Raw genomic sequence first — 19,849 nt, 5'->3', positions numbered from 1 at the left:
GGATTGCTGGGTCATATGGCAACTCTATTTTTAGTTTTGCAAGGAACCTCCATACTGTTCTCCAGAGTGGTGTATCAATTTATATTCCCACCGACAGTGCAAGAGCGTTCCCTTTTCTTCACATCCTCTCCAGCATTTACTGTTTGTCGATTTTCTGATGATGCCCATTCTAAACGGTGTGAGATGATACCTCGTTGTTTTGATTTTCATTTCTCTAATAATTAGTGATGTTGAGCAGCTTTTCATGTGCCTCTTGGCCATCCATACGTCTTCTTTGGAGAAATGCCTATTTAGGTCTTCTGCCCATTTTTTGATTGGGTTGCTTGTTTTTTTGGTATTGAGCTGCATGAACTGTTTATATATTTTGGAGATTAATCCTTTGTCTGTTGATTCGTTTGCAAATATTTTCTCCCATTCTGAGGGTTGTTTTTTCGTCTTGCTTATAGTTTCCTTTGCTGTGCAGAAGCTTTGAAGTTTCCTTAGGTCCCACTTATTTATTTCTGTTTTTATTTCCATTACGCTAGGGCGTGGATCAAAAAATATCTTGCTGTGATTTATGTCGAAGAGTGTTTTTCCTATGTTTTCCTCTAGGAGTTTTATAGTGTCTGGCCTTACATTTAGGTCTTTAATCCATCTGGAGTTTATTTTTGTGTATGGTGTTACGGAGTGTTCTAATTTCTTTCTTTTACGTGTAGCTGTCCAGTTTTCCCAGCACCACTTATTGAAGAGGCTGCCTTTTCTCCATTGTATATCCTTGTCTCCTTTGTCATAGATTAGTTGACCATAGTTTATCTCTGGGCTTTCTATCCTGCTCCATTGATCTATATTTCTGTTTTTGTGCTAGTGCTATACTGTCTTGATCACTGTAGCCTTGTAGTAGAGTTGAAAGTCAGGAAGCCTGATTCCACCACCTCCGTCTTTCCTTCTCAAGATTGCTGTGGCTATTTGGGGTCTTTTGTGTTTCCATACAAATTGTAAAATTTCTTGTTCTATTTCTGTGAAAAATGCCATTGGTAATTTGATAGTGATTGCATTGATATATATTAGTTTTTAAATTTTATTTTTAAATCCACAAATTGTGTACCAGAGATACTCATTCCATAAGATATAATAGTATTGATAGTTTATGTAGAAAAAGTGTTGTGTAAACAAAATTAAATATGTTTTTTCTATAACACATTTTAGAACTTTTCATCTCCCAAAAAAGAATTATAGGATGCAGCATTTCCACACTTCTGTGGCTAAGAAATCTTTTATTATTAGAAACTAAAATTAAGGATTTTCCAGGCAAAATGCCACAATAGGCATAATACGCTATTTTTATTAGTTGAAATTTAAATTAAATATATATATGTGTGTATATATATATATACACACACACAAAACTTAAGGACCAGTTCAATGGGACTTCCTAGATGTCTCAGATGATTGTTGAAACTCCAAAACGGAGAACAACAGCTGATGCTAGTCCACAATCTACTTAGAATGGCTAAACACACTCGTAACAACCGAGTAAGAACAGGTGTGCTCAGCAGTTTTTAAGTCTCCTTCAATCCATATAAGAGAAGGCCAAAACTTCAAGAGGATGGTGGCATAAACCCATGGAAATAGAGTTGTCACCCTCACTAGAGACTAAAATGTCATTTCATATGCCCACTTCTATTCTGTGCCCATGCCACCCCTACACACACACACACACACACACACACACACACACACACACACGCACAGGAGTGGGGGACTGCTACTACTTCTCTTAGCCAAGGGAACCACTTCACAGAGCTGTGGTTTTCTGGAAAGTCTGGAGCAGCATCGCTCTCCTCAGTTGGTGAAATGCTGAGCTGAAGAAATGGTAGAAGTCACATGTGCCTTTGAGGTACATTTAACAAGATAATTCTTGAGAGAGCTTGATTTAGGTCAGTAAATTAAGGAATATACATGAACATAGAGATTAGTAACTGATTCTCATGCCTAAGTTTTTTTCAAGCTGTGGACAGTTATGGTTTAAAAAAAAAAAATAAGGGCAGACTGAGGAAAGAGGTTTCTGTCTCTTCATGTCCAGAGTGTGGTGAACGTGTGAGCTTACAGTGGACCAAGTGGCTCAATCAACCATCAAGATGGCTTTTGCACAGAGCCACCTGAGAAGGCAGAAAGAAGCTGTAGTGTGCCACCGAGAAAGGCTGCTGGCAGTGGGAGGAGTGTTAGAGCCACCTGACCTGCATTAGGGAACCGTACGGAACTCTGCACAGGGCGTGTGGTATAGAGCAGTGTCTCGAGAATGTCCCTGAGGAAATCACATATGTGCCCCATAAAAAAGCCAGTATTTGTAGATTTGCCAGAGTGGAGGGCATGAGGGTCAGCCGGTATTAGCCAGATGAGAACTGCTAAGGAGCCAAGACTTTTGCATGTCTGCCTGGAATTCCTGCTCACTTGCATTGACCCTGGAAAATATAGGAGATAGAGGTGGCAGGAGAGCTGATGACTAAGTCACACTCCCTTCCCCACTGGGAGATCCAGAACCAAAGTTCAGACCAAAATGAAAGGAAAAGAAGAGCATTTAACTGGTTATAAATGTGAATTTTAGATTTATTAGGACTGGAGTTATTAATAAATAAGGGTTGTTTTGTTTTTGTTCTTTCCCCCATCACGTAATACAGGACTTGTTCTAATCAATGATAGTGACTGTAAAGCTGTAACATCTCAAAGAGATGAATTCTAGGGATCTGAAAAGGATCCCACAAAGATAATATTGAACACATGGTATTGAGAAATATAAAGCTTTTATTCTTAATAGCATCCTTTTAGATTCTGCCCATCTCATATACCAGTTACAGACATTATTCTTAATTTCCTTGAGATTAATTTTATGTTGAATTATCAATTATTTTATGTTGTATTCATTTTTAAAATAATACAAATTTACTAACTTCAAATGAGATTGCCACAATCTTGAAAGTAGCCTATATTTCATATACAGGTACTTAAATTATCTATAATAGCTTATGAAATATTGATGAACATAATCCATTGTGAAAATACATATCTTAGACATCAGATGATGTATCAGGAAAATATTTTTGAATAGCTGATATTGTATTTTGTTATCCTAGTTCATAGCTCAAAGCCCAATTATTATATTAATCATATTTAGCTGATCATATCCAGCGCTGTCAGAACAAGAGGGCTAATGGCAACTTAAATTAACCATCTCTGTCACATTTTAAGAGAACAATAAGAATGCCAAAAGGGGAAAAGAAGCATATGAATATAAAATAAACTCAGACACTCGGTTCTGTAAAACTATTTAAAAGTCATATATAATATTTCTATATCATGTAGTGGGTGGCAGAGACATCAGTCATCACATCATCTGTACATTGAACATGATGAATTGACTGTGTTCCAATGAGAGGATCTAATCACTTAGAGAAATGAAGAGGACATAAGAGAGCTCTTTAGCCCCAATGGCCGTATATTATCATTAATAACACTGAAACCTGTGTGGTTTAATTCCTCTGTTCTGTACCTTTTGAAGCACAGAATCTTCCTAATTCATTTCTTTAGAGAGAGGTCAGATAATTAATTTATCATTCTCCTAAAAATAGCAAGGGAAAATATCACACAAAAGTCAAGCAGTAATGATCAGAAGTTTTTTGCACTTTAATTTTTTTTCGGTCCTTGTTAAACCTTCCTAGGTAACAAACATTAAGTTTATGCATAATCATTGGTTCCGAATATAGTTAAACTTCTTCAGTAATTTCTGCAGCATATCTGATCATCAAATTATCTTGTCACCTTGATACAGTTATAAAAGAGAATCGAGACTCAAAATTATTTCAACCGTCTGGAATTCAAGGTTGAAATTAGTAAGATGAAATTTAACCGGAGAAATGGACACGTGTGTGTTTGGGCATCAATGATCATTTGTGCAAATGTAGCATATGGAGACCTGTGTTGACACATGAGCTGCTGAATAAGAGCCCAGTTAAGAGTGAGAACATTGCACAACAGTTGAAGGACACTCTTCTGGAAGGAGGATTAGAGCTGTAGGCAGGTGAAAAGATGGAATGTAGCTTTAGACCGTTTTAAATTCAAGAAATAACATGTTAGTAACCAGAATTATCAAATATGGAAATGACTACTTTGCAAGATAGTGAATGCTTTCTCCCTAGTGTCCTTGGACATTTCCAAGCAATGACTATATAACTATGGCATGAAGGCTGATTATATAAAAAGCATTTCTGCAATCAAATCTGGAAGAAATGATTATGTCACTTCTAAGGTCCCTTCTGATTTTAAGATTCCTGGATTTTTTTTTTCACTTATATAACCCATCAACTCTCTCATTGGCATTTATATTCTATCTCACTAATCATAGCTATTTATGTACATGTCAATTTCTTGATAGATTTATTTTCTTATACAGTGAATTCTATAAGATTAGTAACTGCATTTTATTTATAGTCTTACACCCTATAAGAGGACTAGAAGCCTTGAACATAATAGCACATCGTAAATATTTGGGTATATTATAAAATTAGTATGTAATAGTGCTTTCTTGAACAATATAATGTTTTCATGGGAGAGGGCTCTCAAGAACTGTGAGGAGTCTGAGGTTTTACCTAACTTGCATGTTAAGAGGTTAGGCCTAACTCAGTTTTATACACGCTGACTGAACACCCAAGATTCTTGGGTCAGAGAATGTTAACAGAGGACCCAAGATGGCTGGGTTAGAGACAAAGGATTTTATTACTCACAATACAGTGAAGACCATGAGTATTAGCATATGTCAGTCAGTTCCCCTTGCCACCAGGTATGGGGGCAGGCAGTAATGTATATGGGCCGAGATGGTGCGTGCATGTACCTAGTGGGTTACATCACAGAAGACAAACCTGAGCTTGGAACCCCAAATCTCTTATAATGGATTTCCTCTGCTCTAGAGGGAGAATATATATCTTCCTAGGCTATTTGTTACATGAATATCTTTGGGTGAAAAAATAGTTAAGAAAATTTATTTGGTGTCTTTCACAAGACATGTAAAAACACAAGAGACCCATGAAGAATTGTCTCCTATTCATAAAATGCTTCTGCTTTGTGAACAAAGAGGGCATGCTTGAGCCACACTTTGACATAGCACTGTGTGAAAATGATGGGACAAAGAAGGAACATGGAACATGAAATGTATAAATACACTGTGTTAGAAGTGACCTCATGACTGTGAATTACCTTTAAATAAACAATTTGTACAGTGCACAGAGAGCAGCAGTTAGCTATGGACTCTCATGATATTGGCGGCTCTTTTTTTTGTTAGAACACCTCTGATTCTATCTTCATGGTAGTTTATTTCTTCTTTGTTGTTCAGATGTTACTTTTGTACCTTTGTTACTCTGTACTTTAGCTCTTATTCTTCTGGCCACATGTGTGAGCAGCTAACCTGTTATTTTGGAGGGATGGTGATCCTAACCAGGATGGGAGACTTAAGAAAACTGACCTATAAAACACAAGTTCCAAAAAGCCACGTCCTCTATAAACATTTCTGTAACTTGGCTGGTTTTCATACCTTAGAGACCAGCAATTCTATTTGAAGGCATAGGAAGATGATACCAGATATTACCATGAAAATATACAGGGACAAAATCCTTTTTTACTTTAAAAGTTTTAGAGATAGCAAGTTCCTCTTCCAAAATAACAGTGTTCTGTCTATTCAGAAATAAACAAGGCCTTCGTTCTCTTTGCTTTCTTTCTTTTTTTCCTCTGTTAGATGGGCAAGGTTTATATAAATTATACAGATCTGTCTATTTAGAATGCCCAGAATGTATGGTTTAAATTACTTTAAATTCTGTGGAACTTTTTGCTATAAATAATTACAAATTTGAATTTCATAGAATCTGTTCTCATCATTAACAGCAGGTGCTATTTATGAAGTACTTAACTGAATGTGGGCCTTTGAGTAATATTGAACAATGATAATTAATGCATGCAGAATCAAGTAGTGATTATAATGAGATATATTATCCCACAATAGTACCTGGAACAGAGGAAATATCCCATAACTTATAGTTGAACTGAGCAGACTGGGTTTATGAGGACAAAGAATAAATATCATAATTTTCATAAAATGTTTCAATAATTATGAAAAGAACTGAATATCACTTTATTCAATTTGTCATTTCTGCCTTCATCACTCTCTGATTCATGTACAAGGTTAAGGATATCATCCACTAATAGATTAGCATTGTCTCGTCTAATACATACATTTTTAGCTTGCAGGCTCTTTGAGAATCACTGAGATGTGCTTTTTGGGCATATATACTGCATTCGTAGACTCCAAAAACTACATTAAGAGCATCAACATTAAACATGTGCTTTTACACAGCATCTACTTATGGTATTTTAAAATGTACTTGCTTGGCTCTTATTCTTTTACTTTAATATAGGAATAATGAAATGACTATCATACTCGTTTCAGAAGAAAAGATGTTGTCTATAAAGGTTACACTGAGGTTCCAGAGACCCTTATCCTTTCCCTTATCCAGGGTGGTCCTAAGCAGAGGCAGAAAAGAGAGCTGGGTGGAATACTAACTCTACCCCAACTCTTTGTGCTACAAACAACATGCTCTTTCATCACACCAACTTAATCCTCAGTTCCCTCTTGTTTAATGGTGACAATTCCTACCAGAAGAGTCATGCATATCAAATGAGACAATGTGTATACAAAGGACTAAGCGTAATCCTTTGCACATATTCAACTGTATGATTTGTTTCTTTGGGTCTCAATTTCTTTAACTCTGAAAATAAGATTAGACTATGTGATCTCTAAGCCATTTCCAGCTCTAACTTTATTGGATTTTTACCTGAGGTTCCTCATTTACTATTGCATGTGATTCTTCTTACTTTTGTTATCTTTTATACGGCAATGTTTTTTATCCACTGAGTATGTAGTATCTAGGGACTAGAGTAAAGATGCATGATCATAAATGTTTTTCACACCATCATCACAGACATGTAATAGTCAGACATGGCATGTGAGGATTTCTCATCTGTAGTCTTTCTACTCTCCTGGCTCTGGTTCACCTTTGTTAACCAAATCATTCATGAGGACCAGAGAGAGAGGCAGAGAGAGAGAGAACTGAGGGAGGAAGGGGTGTGGGAATCCCGTGGATTCCACAACCTGAATACTACCCAGATTATGATTTAAAAGAATAAGCAATAGGGTATGACAGAAACCATAAGCATCCAATAGGTTTCTGGGATTCGGAGCCTGTTTCTGCTGAGAATGGCTCTTGACATGCAGAAAGGAGCCCTATATTTGTAAAGGCCAATTGACCAAATGTTGTTAGACAGTAAACTCAATTGTCTCCTAAAGTCTAGATATTATCCAATACTACATTAGATGCTTAAAATAGTTTAGAAACTTTTTCAGCATGAAAAATAGCAGTAAGCGATATCTCTAATATCTTTAATGTGAATTAGCAGAGAGGTAATTTAAAATGTATATGGGAGGCATATGACTCAGTAATTACTTGTTTTCACTAAAAATTTACCCATTTTCTTTGAAGCTGTAAGTGTAGGTGTTTTAGTTTTTAGGGGGGGAGAATCATACACATATATATAAATAATTGATTAAAGACCTCATGGCCACTGTACTATGCAGACGTCCAGACAGATTTTCTCTTGACCACCAATGTAGTTACAGATTTAGGACTTGTATTAGAGCACTGTTGGTATATCTGATATAGATCTCGTTTCCCTGAGTTGTAAGTAGTTAAAGGACTATGTTTTAGTCACTGATATTAAGACACAGAAAATGCCACCACCCATGCCACGGAGGAAATATGTGCTGAAGCAAAGGGAAGTCGAACACTTGATTTTTCCCTTTTGGTCTAAAAATTTCACAGGCATAGAAAACAAACATATGGTTACCAAAGCGGAGGGTGTTGGGGGAGAGGAATAAGGAGTTTGGGATTAAAATATACATACTGTTACATATAAAATAGATAACCAACAAGGACCTACTGTATAACACTGAGAACTATACTCAATATCTTGTAATAACCTATAGTAGAAGAGAATATAAAAAAAGAATATATGTATTTTTATATATGTATAACTGAATCACTTTGCTGTACACCTGAAACTAACACAACATTGTAAATCAACTATATTTCAATTTTAAAAAGTAAAAAAAATTCAAAAGTCATCCTAATATCTCTTAAATGAAAATTTTAGTGTCTCTTAAAATATTTCTGTAAATCTTACATATTTTTGCTCATAGAAATGTTGGTTTAGCTTCTTCAAAGGGTCTTTAATAGTCTTCTAAGTTGGAATATATGGGGTTCATTTGAACAGCAACAGGGCTTTTCTCCCTGGCTACAGTTAGAATTCCCTGAGAGTATCTTCTATCTCATCAGTTCAGTGTTGAGTGAGAAATAAGCTAGCCCACCTCTCTACTTCTCTAATGTGGGGAAGACACTTCCTCCTCCAAGAACCTTATAGACTGTTCCTTCCTCCCTGAGGTTCTCCTTAAATCCCCTAGACATTTAGTTGAAATATCCTCTCTAAGCGAGCAATACTTTGTAAACACTTTTGTTATAACAGTCATCATTTTGTGTTGTATTGTGTTATCTTTGTCTTTGTTTCCTTTGTTAAACTGTGAGTGACCTCATTCAGCCAACAACCAGCATCTCTTGGTTATGTTATCATGAGGGTGCCCTCCTTGAGTCCCGTACATCGAGTGTATTATTCCAAGTACGAGGCATGAGCAGACCACAAGCTCTCTAATGCTCACTTGCATCCAGTCCACATAAGAACAAACTGAACAGAATACTTTACAAATTTTGACCTACAAAATATTATTTCCAACGAACCAGCTCCTCTGTTAATATTCCCTATATTATTCTCAAGGGAAAGAAACATTTTTGCTCTTCTCAGACTTAGCTGATTGCTCCCCCTATGAGGTTGTAGACTATATGTGCTTCTAAAAATACTTATCCTTTACCATGATCCACAAAGAAAAATTTATCTCTGCATTTTAAATGATTTTTATACTAAGGGCAGAGAAAGCACACACTGAACAAACATTTGTTATTTTGTTACTTTCAAAATGTTGACATAAGTTGCAACTATACAACAAAAAGACTTTTTCCTGTGATATATTTAGTGCCATAGTTTAAAAAAACTGTGATCCTATAAATCTCAATGGTCCTGAGGTGAATAGGGTCCCTTGAAAGAAAGTTGAGATCACAGTGAATTTACGATATATATCAGATATGTCACCTTTGGGCACTGTATTAGTTTCCTAGGGCTGCTGTAACGAGGTACAAAACTGGGTGGTTTCAAACAAAAGAAATTTATTTTCTCACAGTTCTGGAGGTTAGAAGTCTGAAATTAAGGTATCAACAGTGTTGGCTCCTTCTGAGCTTCTAGTGATGACCAGCAGTCCTTGGCATTCCTGGGCTAGTAGATGCCTCCTTCAGCCACTGTCTCTTTGTCACTGGCATTGTCCTGTGTGTCTCTGCCTCTTCTTATAATTATATTAGTCACATTGGATTGGGGCTCACCCTAATAACCTCATTTAAGCTGATTACATCTGCAAAGACCCTCTTTCCAAATATGGTCACATTCACAGGTACTAGGGGTTAGTATCTATTTCTATCAAACACGTGTTCGCTATATCAAACACATATTCATTCAAAATATATGCATTCAATTCAGTGTCTGACAGGCACAGTTGAGTCAGGGTTTGTAATTCCAGCACTAGAAAAGCAAAGACAGACACTCTTTGAAATTCACAGCTTTACAAGCATTATAGGGTGTTTTGGTGTCTTATGTCTGTGTGCATTAGCGTTTATCAGTTCTATATTAGGGAAACAGTTGTGCATAGTGCACATTATAAACACACAAAAAAACTGTTTTAAATGAATTAATAGGTTTTAATAGGAAGAAATTTGAATGTGTGATCTAGACACTTGATTTTACAATACAAGAGGCTGTTGACAGTAAGAATATTGAAACCTAGGCTAGTCCCTTGCTCCCTTCTATGAATTTTCAAAGTTTAATTTGTGAAGAAAGACGTCCAAGAAGGTGCCTATAATACATATTGACACATTGATTTTTCTTAACAGGTAAAATTTTGAAATTGCCTAAAAGTAAGAAAATCTCCACTTAAACCAAGGCCTCCCTGAGATAAACCTATGCGAGTTTTCTGCAGGACATCCACTGCTAAACACCCAAGGAAAGAATGGTTTTTGCTTATCAAATTTAGGAGTTTTCTCTGTAATTCTTATTAAAGACCTTTCTTCATAACACATACTTAAGACAGCATAGACTGTGAAACTGTGACATCTTCTGTTAGCATCTTCTGAATTCATGTAATAGAGACAAACACATTATGTTATATAGTAACAAAGGTGATCCTTGTAATGGAAAATGTGGAAATAGGACAGATAGGTATCTGTGACACACAGCCAGAATTCAACAAAACAGGAAAAGATATATCACTGTAATTTACCATGAAAAGTTATTAATAAACTGATAGAATCCATCTTTTTTGATAACATCTTTTTAAGATATAATTCACATATATACAATCCATCAGTTTAAAACATACAATTCAATGATTTTTAGTATACTCATGAGATTGTACAACTACTACCATAATCAATTTTAGGACATTAGCATCACTCGAAAAGGAGACCCCATGCCCTTTGACAGCACCCCTTCCCCATGTCCTATCCACCCCCAGTTCTGTCTCTATGTATTCCGGACATTTCATATAAATAAAATCATACAAAATGTGGTCTTTTGTGACTGGCTTCAAGGTTCATCCATGATGGAGCATGTGGATATACCACATTTTATTTATCCATTTATCAGCTGATGTAAATTTGGATTTTTCTCCTCTGGCTATTATGGATAATATCACTATGAACACCTGTGCATGTTTTTGTGTGCACATTGGTTTTCTTTTTTCTTGGGTCCACACTTAGGAATGGAATTTCTGAGTCATATGGTAACTTTATGTTTAACCTTTGGAAGGAAGAACTGCAAGACTGTTTTCCAAAGTATCACCAAAGTATTTTACATTTCCACCAGCATCGTATCATTTTTCCAATTTCTACACTCTTGCCAACACTATTGTCTGCCTATGGTTATAGACATCCTAGTGGATATGAAGTGGTATCTCATTATTATTTTAATTTGCATTTCCCTGGTGGCTAGCTAACGATGTTGAACATCTTTTAATACACTTAGTGGCCATTTGCATATCTTCTTTGGAGAAATACTTTTATCAGATACATGATTTACAAGAATTTTCCCCTGTTCTGTGTTTTTTTTTTCACTTTCTTGACTATGTTTTTAAAAGCACCAAAATGTGCCCATTTTAAATTTTGATGAAGTCCAATTTATGTATTTTTTTTATTTGCTTGTACTTTAGGTGTCATATCTAAGAAGACATTGCCTAATCCAAGATCATGAAGATTTACATCTATGTTTTCTTCTAAGAGTTTTATAATGTTAACTTTTACATTTAGACTTTTGCTCCATTTGAGTTAATTTTTGTATATTGTATGAGGTCGGGGTTCAAATTCTTTTTATTTTTTATGCTTCTGTTCTTCTTACTTTACCTACAACCTGATTCAAACTGTCCCCTGTGATCTTCTCTACCTCATAAATTCTGCTCACGCATATCCTCTGATTACCCATAGTTTCTGCAATTCAAGCTTTCAGCTGTTTCATGTTTTCTATGTCCAATCTTAAAGGCTTTTGGCTTCCATTTCTATCAGCTGATAAACTTTCTCCATGTATGTCCCATCTCCAGTTGAGAATCCTGAAGAAGAAAATCTGGCTTACACGCAACACTGGAATTTCAACTTGGGCAGAGCTTTCGAAAAGCTCCCTAGTAGCTTATCAACTGGCTTTTATCCAGTAAATGCACACATTTTTTTTGCATCTCACCTCAAATAAGGGATAACATGAAACAATGTGGACACTTCATATATTAAATAATATGTGGCCATGTGCCTTCTAATAGAGCAGAACTGATGGACATGTTAGAAGGTAAGCTTTAGCTACATAGGCATTTTTGGTTTTATGTATTCAGTGCAAATCTCTGTACATACAGATCATTTGTAATTTCATGGATTGTGGGGTTTTTTTGTCTCCAAACTGATTCATTTAAAGCAGAGGCCAGAATAGTTTACACATTGTTTACCTTATGCCTAGGGGAATACTGCATATGTTTCTTTGGTTTGAGATACAACTTTTCCTTTGCACAGTGAACGTCTTCCTTCATAGCTGCCTAAATTCAGGTCTAGCCTCTCTACTTTTTCCTAGATTGAACACACCCGTAGATGTACCAGTCTTTCTTAGAACCTCCCCAACTGCTTGTTTAAATTTATCTTCCATGATCCACTATTCTTCTCCTCACTGTCTCATTCATGGTAGCGTTTGTGCCCATTTTAATGCCTCTGGTAGCTCTTTCTACATCATTCCCCACCAGGTTTTCTTACAGATCTCGACATTTTCTACTTAGCTGCCTTTACATTCATATCTCCACCCTAATCTTCATTTAGTTCTTATATCTGGCTTCTAATTTCCCAGCCCACTTTCAGTATCATCTATCAATCAACCTCAGTATCTAAAAGGCATTAATATCTCTGAAATATTTATTCTTATTTAATAACTTTTTGTCCGAGATGGAAAGAGTCATGGTACAATCTACAATAAACTAGACAAAACAGGATACTTTGAGCAATATAAAAATGTTGTTTAGCACCTAGTGATACACTAAAAAATCTTCTAAATTATTAAATTATTCATCATAAGACAAAAAAGTTCTTCCTTTTTTTGTCCTAAGTGGAAACCTTTTAAGGATTTATCTTATCATCAAATTATATTATATTCTACGTGTATATTTAAAAGTGAATGTAATTTGTTACAAACAGTTTCAATATTCAGAATATTTATATTGCTATCAATAGCATTAAGGAGAAATAATTTAAGCATTATACTTTAACTTAAAAATGTGCAAACAAGAATCAACCTGTCTCTTTTAAGAGAGACTAAATTTTATTATTATAGCACAAATCATTATTTCTCCTATCTCCATGATCATTACCTCAGTTAAAACAAAATGTGCTTTTGGCTAACGTAGGAGAGGAGAAATTTTCAGGTTGACAGTCCTCAGGTTTTTTTTTTTAAACTAAATGATTCCAACCTATTGATCCTGGATCCAAATCTTCAAATAAAACCGATTCATTTCATTAAATGGAATATTTAAACCAGAGAAGTCTATCAAGTTGGGGTTTCAGCTTGAATGAACCACCTCCATTTAGAAAATTGATCGTCCAGTCAAACTTTTATTAACCTTGAATTTTTAGAGCATGGTTGCTTTTAAAGCGAGAGAGAGCAAGGGAGAAATCATCTCCAGTAACATTTTACATCATTGACAAGTTAGAGTCAGTGATATAAAATGGACATTAGAGCTAACTAACTTTATTTGTAATACCGCCCCCCACACAGCTAAATGAATTATGCACATATTTAAATATGCAAACTAGATTGCAGGTAGAGCAGCAAGTAGGAAGTACTATTGTATAACTGCTATGACACAATGCACACTGGCAATTCTAAAAAAGAAAAACAAAAACTCCAGTAAAAATAGTAATTCCCCAATGATAACTTTTATGCACCAAATTATGATAATGAGCAGTTAATAAATTACTGAACTATATTTATGAACAGATGAAAATGTCCTTGAACAAGCAATTAGACATCTTGCCTCTTGACTCATTAAGAGATAAGTATTGTTGGGATGTGATTTGCCTGGATCTACAGAGTTTGGTACCCAGAATTAACTGGACACAAGGTGACTATCTCAATCTAAGCAACTCACAAAGTACTAGAATACTTGCCAGAAAATTGATTTTTAAGGAGACCATTTGGTGGGGTAGCTAGAATACAGGTTTGGTGTCTAATAGAACTAGATTCGAATCCTAGCAGCAGTGCTTGAAGTTATATGTCTTTGAGTAAGTTTCTTACTTTTCCTTAGCCCTTTAAAGTTTGGATAACATGTACGTTCATAGATTTGAATGTTAGACAACGTATTTGTAGTTGTGATTTCAAAAAAGGAGCCGCTCTATAAAATGGTGGCAATAAAATATGAAACATAACTGCCAAGGGCCATAGAAAATCCCATCTTCTGGCAACAGCATTTTTCCCTCTGTAGAAAATCACAGGAAGTGAAATTAATATCAGAATTTTTTTTTTGGTGTCCAAGAAATCAGGATGAGAAGGATTTGTACTAAGAGCCTGATGTTTAAGACATGCATCTCCAAAGTAGAAAAAAAAAAAAAAATTCATGAAAACTGAGCAGGCATGATCTTAAGTGCAGTTAACCCTTCAGGGGAAGAGGGTTAGAGAAACTCAAAGACACCTGCTTCCCAAACTTCCTATTCTTTCCATCCAGTTATCATCTTTCAAATGACATACACGTTCCTTAGATGGGACATGAGAATTTGCTCAGCTAAGAATTTCTTAGACATCTTATTAGTTTACTATCAAATGGGCAAAAAATCAGCTTTGCAAATTGTGACAGCTAAGTCACAATTCTGTTTACTTGTGTTCAGTGTAAAGATTGAGGAAAACTTGGGGTATTTTGGTTTAACTCAAATATACTGACAATTTCAAACAGGTCTACAAAGTTACTATTGTGTTGCAGTGACCATTTGTCCTCATTATTGCTGTTGGCAGTTTTGTGTTGCTTTTTATTCATATCACTTACCATATTTGAATTGATCCATAGTTTAGCTCTTTTGATTTTTTTTTCCTTGGTGACTATAGGGATTCTAAAACCCTGTCTCTCTCCTTTCTGGCAAAGTCTCATTTTGTATGCAATTCTGACACCTGGTTCTAAATTCTCAGGAGAGTTTGGGCCGGCCCCATCAGTTTCCTAGGGTTAGAAGAAACAATCTTACCCAGCAAAGAACACCTGCTTTCCCCATACATTTTTGTTAAGCTGCACCTCTTGGCAATTTATGTAATGTCCTTCCTAGGTTTCCACACGGGATTGGTTCCAGGACCCCCACATACACCAAAATCCATGGATGCTCAAGTTCCTTATATAAAATGGTGTATTATTTGCATATAACCTATGCATATCCTTTAGTATACTTTAAATAATCTATAGATTACCTATAATACCTAATACAGTAAATGCTATGAAATTGTTGGCAGTGTGCAGCAAACTGAAGTTTTACTTTCTAGAATTTTCTGCATTTTTTCCAAATATTTCTTTCCAGATTAGTTTAATCTGAAGATATAGACCCTGTGGATACCGAGGGCTGACTGTAACCTTAAATTCATTGGCCTAAACTGCTTGATTGCCATTCTTCCTGTTAGGGACAGTCTGGTGGGAGTGAGGGTTGCAATGAAGCCTACCCAAACCAATCACAGAAGCAAAAGTGAGTTTACTTTTCCCATTCTCTAATTTCCTTCCAAGCTGCTTTTTGAAACCTACAGACAAATTTTTCCTGGTGCCAACTCCCCTGAATAACTCTTAAATAACCATTTGAGGGTGTAGAGAAGAAAGGAATCCTTGGGTTTATAAGCATTTTTTTTTCTTTCATTGATTTTCTTTGGTTTGCTCTTGCTCTAGCTTCCTTCCTCCAACTCTTCAGTGCTGACCAGGGTGCTCAGCAGAGCTCTCCTGGGAAGTTAGGAAGCTTTGGTAGCTGCTACAGTGAAGACACATATCAGTGTGCTACGCCTCTCCCAGACTTCCTGCAGTGTTCAAGTTACTTTTGTTCTAAAGCCACAGAAATCCCAATTGGGAGTTTAAAAAAATAGTTGGTTAACATTCACCTATTTTTCTTTATTTCCAATTAAAACACTGTGTTCAGATAAGAACATTTTCTAACTTTTTAGTTTTTGATGTTCTGATGATAGTGTATAACTGACCATAAAAATCACTTAGTTATTTTTTATAAATCTGTTTTCCAATTACCAAACTATTTTTTCACAGGTGTCATTTTGTTTCATGACAAGACAAGTATCTTTTCTAACACTGGCCTTCTTTAGGGGTCAAGGACTTGCTTAAAGTTTCTACTGAGACATCCTCACTGATTGTACTGAAAATCTGGTGATTTGTACCTAGCAACTAGGGGAACTCGTACTGATCAACGAAGCAGAAAGGGAGAGATTGGTAGAGTCTCCCTGCTACTTAAAGAAGCAGGATGCAAGCTTAAGGTAATAGAAAATAACAGAAATAAAACAATCGAGTATAAGTTTCAGTAGGAAAATGAACTATTTTAAAAGCTAGCTTCTCTGAAATGAGAAAATTGGAAATAATGCAGGTGTCCAAGGTCAGTGAAGTATGGTCATAAATATAAAAGTAGAAAGAACAGGCAAAAGTCTTTCTAAAGTAATGAAACATAGCTTTAGTTCGTCCAGTGGAATAAGCCCTTGGTCACCATGGCTTTTAAATTTTACAGAATTCTCCTAATCTATCGTTGTTTGCCCTAAACTCGACCCTCTTCCCCAAACTTCTCTATCGTATTTGGTGATACCACCATCCACCTAGTCATTCACTCCAGAAATCTATATGTATTTTGTACTCCCTCCCTTAGATTAATCTTTTAATTACCAAATTCTGCTGATTTATTGCACTAATATTCCAGATTTTTAATACATTCCAGATTTTTTCCCCTTCCTTTCAATCTCTACTACCAATATCCTTGTTCAGGCTCACATAATCCTTACACTGAGTGACTGAAATAGCCTCTTACTAGGTCTCTATGACTCCAGTCTTGTCTCACCCAAGCCCATGCGTCATAGATTTGGCCATAGTGACACACCTAAACTAGGAGGAGCAGCCTACAGCTGGTAAACCAAATCTGACCTGCTCTGTAGTTTTGTACAACTTGCAAACAAAAAATGATTTTTACACATTTAAAAGGCTTTGAAAAAAATCAAAGAAGAGTAGTATTTTGTGAAATAAAAATTATATGAAGTCCAAAATTCAGTATCCATAAATAAAGTTTTGTTGGAACATGGCCACACATCTTTAACTTATTGTCTGTGGGTGTTTTTGCATTTTAACAGTAGACTTGAATAGTTCAGTATGGACCATAGTCTCCATGAAGTCTGAAATATTTACTATCTGCCTCTTTGAAAAAAAAGTTTGCCGGGCCATGCTCTAAAGCATAAAGATGACCCCATCATTCCTCTGCTCAAAGTCTTTTACTGATGCTTCATCACCTGTGGGATAAACCAGACTCCTGAGCAGGACATACAGACCTCCATTATCTGGGCTCTATGTCTGTTCAGACTCAGCCTCTCTGTATTACCTTCTGCTATATGGTAACACCTTGCCTGGGTTCCTATGCTTATCTCCCTAGAGTGCCTCATTCCTCCTTTTTGTCAAGCTGAATGTTTCTCCTCCCTTTAGGGATCCTGAGACCATCTCCTCCAGGGATCTCCCTAGACCTCCCCCCAGAACAATGTGTCCTCCCTGATTTCTCTTGTCGCACAGCTTACATTATTTTATGGATATTGATTTACGCATGTGTCTAAATAGCAAGCTCTGGATTTTAAGCCCATTAGCTGAAAAAGAGTCTTGTTTATTTTTCTATCCCCAGTGAATACCTCAGTGTCATTCACTTAATATTGGCTCAAGTAGTGTTTGTTGAATGATTTAAAATACCTGACATATGAGTTAATTAACAATAGCTTAGGTTTAAATGGGGACTTTGTATATAATTATAAAAAAATCATTCTATAACAAAAATGTAACATAAAATTATTTCTAAACATTTAATTTTTAGATATCATTACAAAAAATATGTGATTTTCAGTTTGTGAATACTGCAGCAGGAAATATATAAACATAAGCTAGTTTTTCACATGCAAAAATAAATTTCTGTCATAGGACTGGGTAACACATTTAATAAATATTTAAACAACTAAGCTTGCCATTATCCCTTATTAACATGACCATTAAAAATTTCATAAATGTACTATGATTATAGATGGAGAAAATTAAAACCTCATGTAGCTGAAATATTTTATGTGCACAATCTTGGCTAGAAGAAAAGATTTAGTATGGTGGGAATTAAATTTCTAAACGATGCTTTGTTTGCATTTTGTGAGTCAACAAACTATATAACAAAATAAACTGCTTCCTCACACAGGAGTTAATAAAATAACCACTGTAAATATATCACTATTTAAATATTATTGATATGTCATTATAAATTTTTAGATTGTGTATAGCCATTGAATTTACTATGATTAACATTTATTCTTGATTATTGAGATATAAAAAGGAATTACTTCCTTTGATATCTCTAAGGAAAAAAATCTAGTGTTTTAAATCTTTTATCATTCATTCCTTTTATCCCCTCCCTCCAAAAAAGCATTTGGATTGATTCAGTTATATGTAAGTGTGTGTGTGTGTGTGTTTTAAACAAGGGAAGCTTTGCTTCAGATATGAAAAAAAAAAATTACTTTTCCTTCAGATGAGATGTTCCTAAAAGGGACACTGTTTTTGTTATTGCAGAGTGATGTGAGAAGTTGATCCAGGGTTTACCAGGATTATATATATATATATTCCTTTTGTTGTCATCACCTATATAACCCTGTTCATTCTCATGGCCTGGTCTAATTTGATGATAGGATCTTTTTCTGTTTTGAATGTAATTTTTACATTGCCATTCTTTGCCAAATTGATGGGTAATATCCTAAACACATACACTGGTGGGTTTTCAATCACTACTTGACTTATTTATTCCTGAAACTTTTAATTTGAAAATTTCTTGTTATTTTTGTCTTAATATTGGATTTATTATTTTGCTTTTATTTTTCCCTAAAAGCAAAATAGCTGGTATAATCTTTAATTACACTGTCTCCCCTAAGTGGGACTCACCCTCAGTTCTCCAAACGTAATCCTTTTTTTTTAAACCATATAAAAAAATAACACCTCCCCAAGGGATGAGCTGAAGCCTTTTGTTCTTTTTTGTACAGACTGATCATGGACTGATTGTGAGCTATGTCCCGACATTTTTCGTGTGTGTTACACTCCTTCTGTCGGCTTGATTTATTCAGCTTATCTTGTGACCATCCACACTCTGTTATTTGCCTGCAGAACACACACGCTCGTTTTTGCACACTATGTAGAACGGTCTGCTCTTTAAGAAGTGAATAGGTAAAGAGAGGTTGGTATTTGCAGCAAGATGTATTCCTAGGAGAATGCTCTTCGCTGACATTTGCTTTCCTTGCCGATCTCCCAGTCTGAATTTGCAGGCCTTGGGGCTCCAGGCACAGCCCATCTGGTGAAGGAGCCCTATGCCAAGATGATTTGGATATGACTGAGGGGAATGAGGAGGGAATTTGAAGAGGTTTACTTTTATAAAGATTTGCTTTTCTTTCAGTGCAAAGCCCCATTGTTGGAATGAACATGATTCTGCCATCCTGAACAAACTGACAACATGATATGAGAAATAAACATCAAAGAGAGCCTGTTGAACTGTCCATTTATTTTGGGAAAGGCATTAGATTTAATGTTTCCTGTATTTCTGTTCAACAGTTTGCATCCTTGTGCTGTTAGTTACTGTCAGGAATTAATTAAATTCAATAAGTGATTCTGGAAACATTTAGTGAGTTCCTATAATGCATAAAGCAAGATTATAGAACAACTTAGATATACAAAGATATTTAAGATGTGGTTCTTCCCTTCAAGAACGTTCCAAAATGGTAGAGCTAAGATGTAGTCAGAGAAAAATATAAATACATTTGATATATACAAATAGGATAGTATTAATATTGATGACACATATTATTATATATTATT

General features: G+C 35.5%; 1 protein-coding gene across 4 annotated transcripts in view; it reads left to right on the top strand.

Annotated features, from left to right (window-relative positions):
* RALYL (RALY RNA binding protein like) overlaps window positions 1-19,849 on the top strand; it is a 726,682-nt gene that overhangs the window by 405,439 nt on the left and 301,394 nt on the right. The gene's annotated exons all lie outside the window — the stretch shown is intronic.

Source organism: Hippopotamus amphibius, chromosome 5 (assembly GCF_030028045.1).
Source record: "Hippopotamus amphibius kiboko isolate mHipAmp2 chromosome 5, mHipAmp2.hap2, whole genome shotgun sequence".
Classification (NCBI taxonomy): domain Eukaryota; kingdom Metazoa; phylum Chordata; class Mammalia; order Artiodactyla; family Hippopotamidae; genus Hippopotamus; species Hippopotamus amphibius.
The sequence above is the reverse complement of the archived record's forward strand: the minus strand, read 5'-3'. Positions and strand labels throughout refer to the sequence as shown.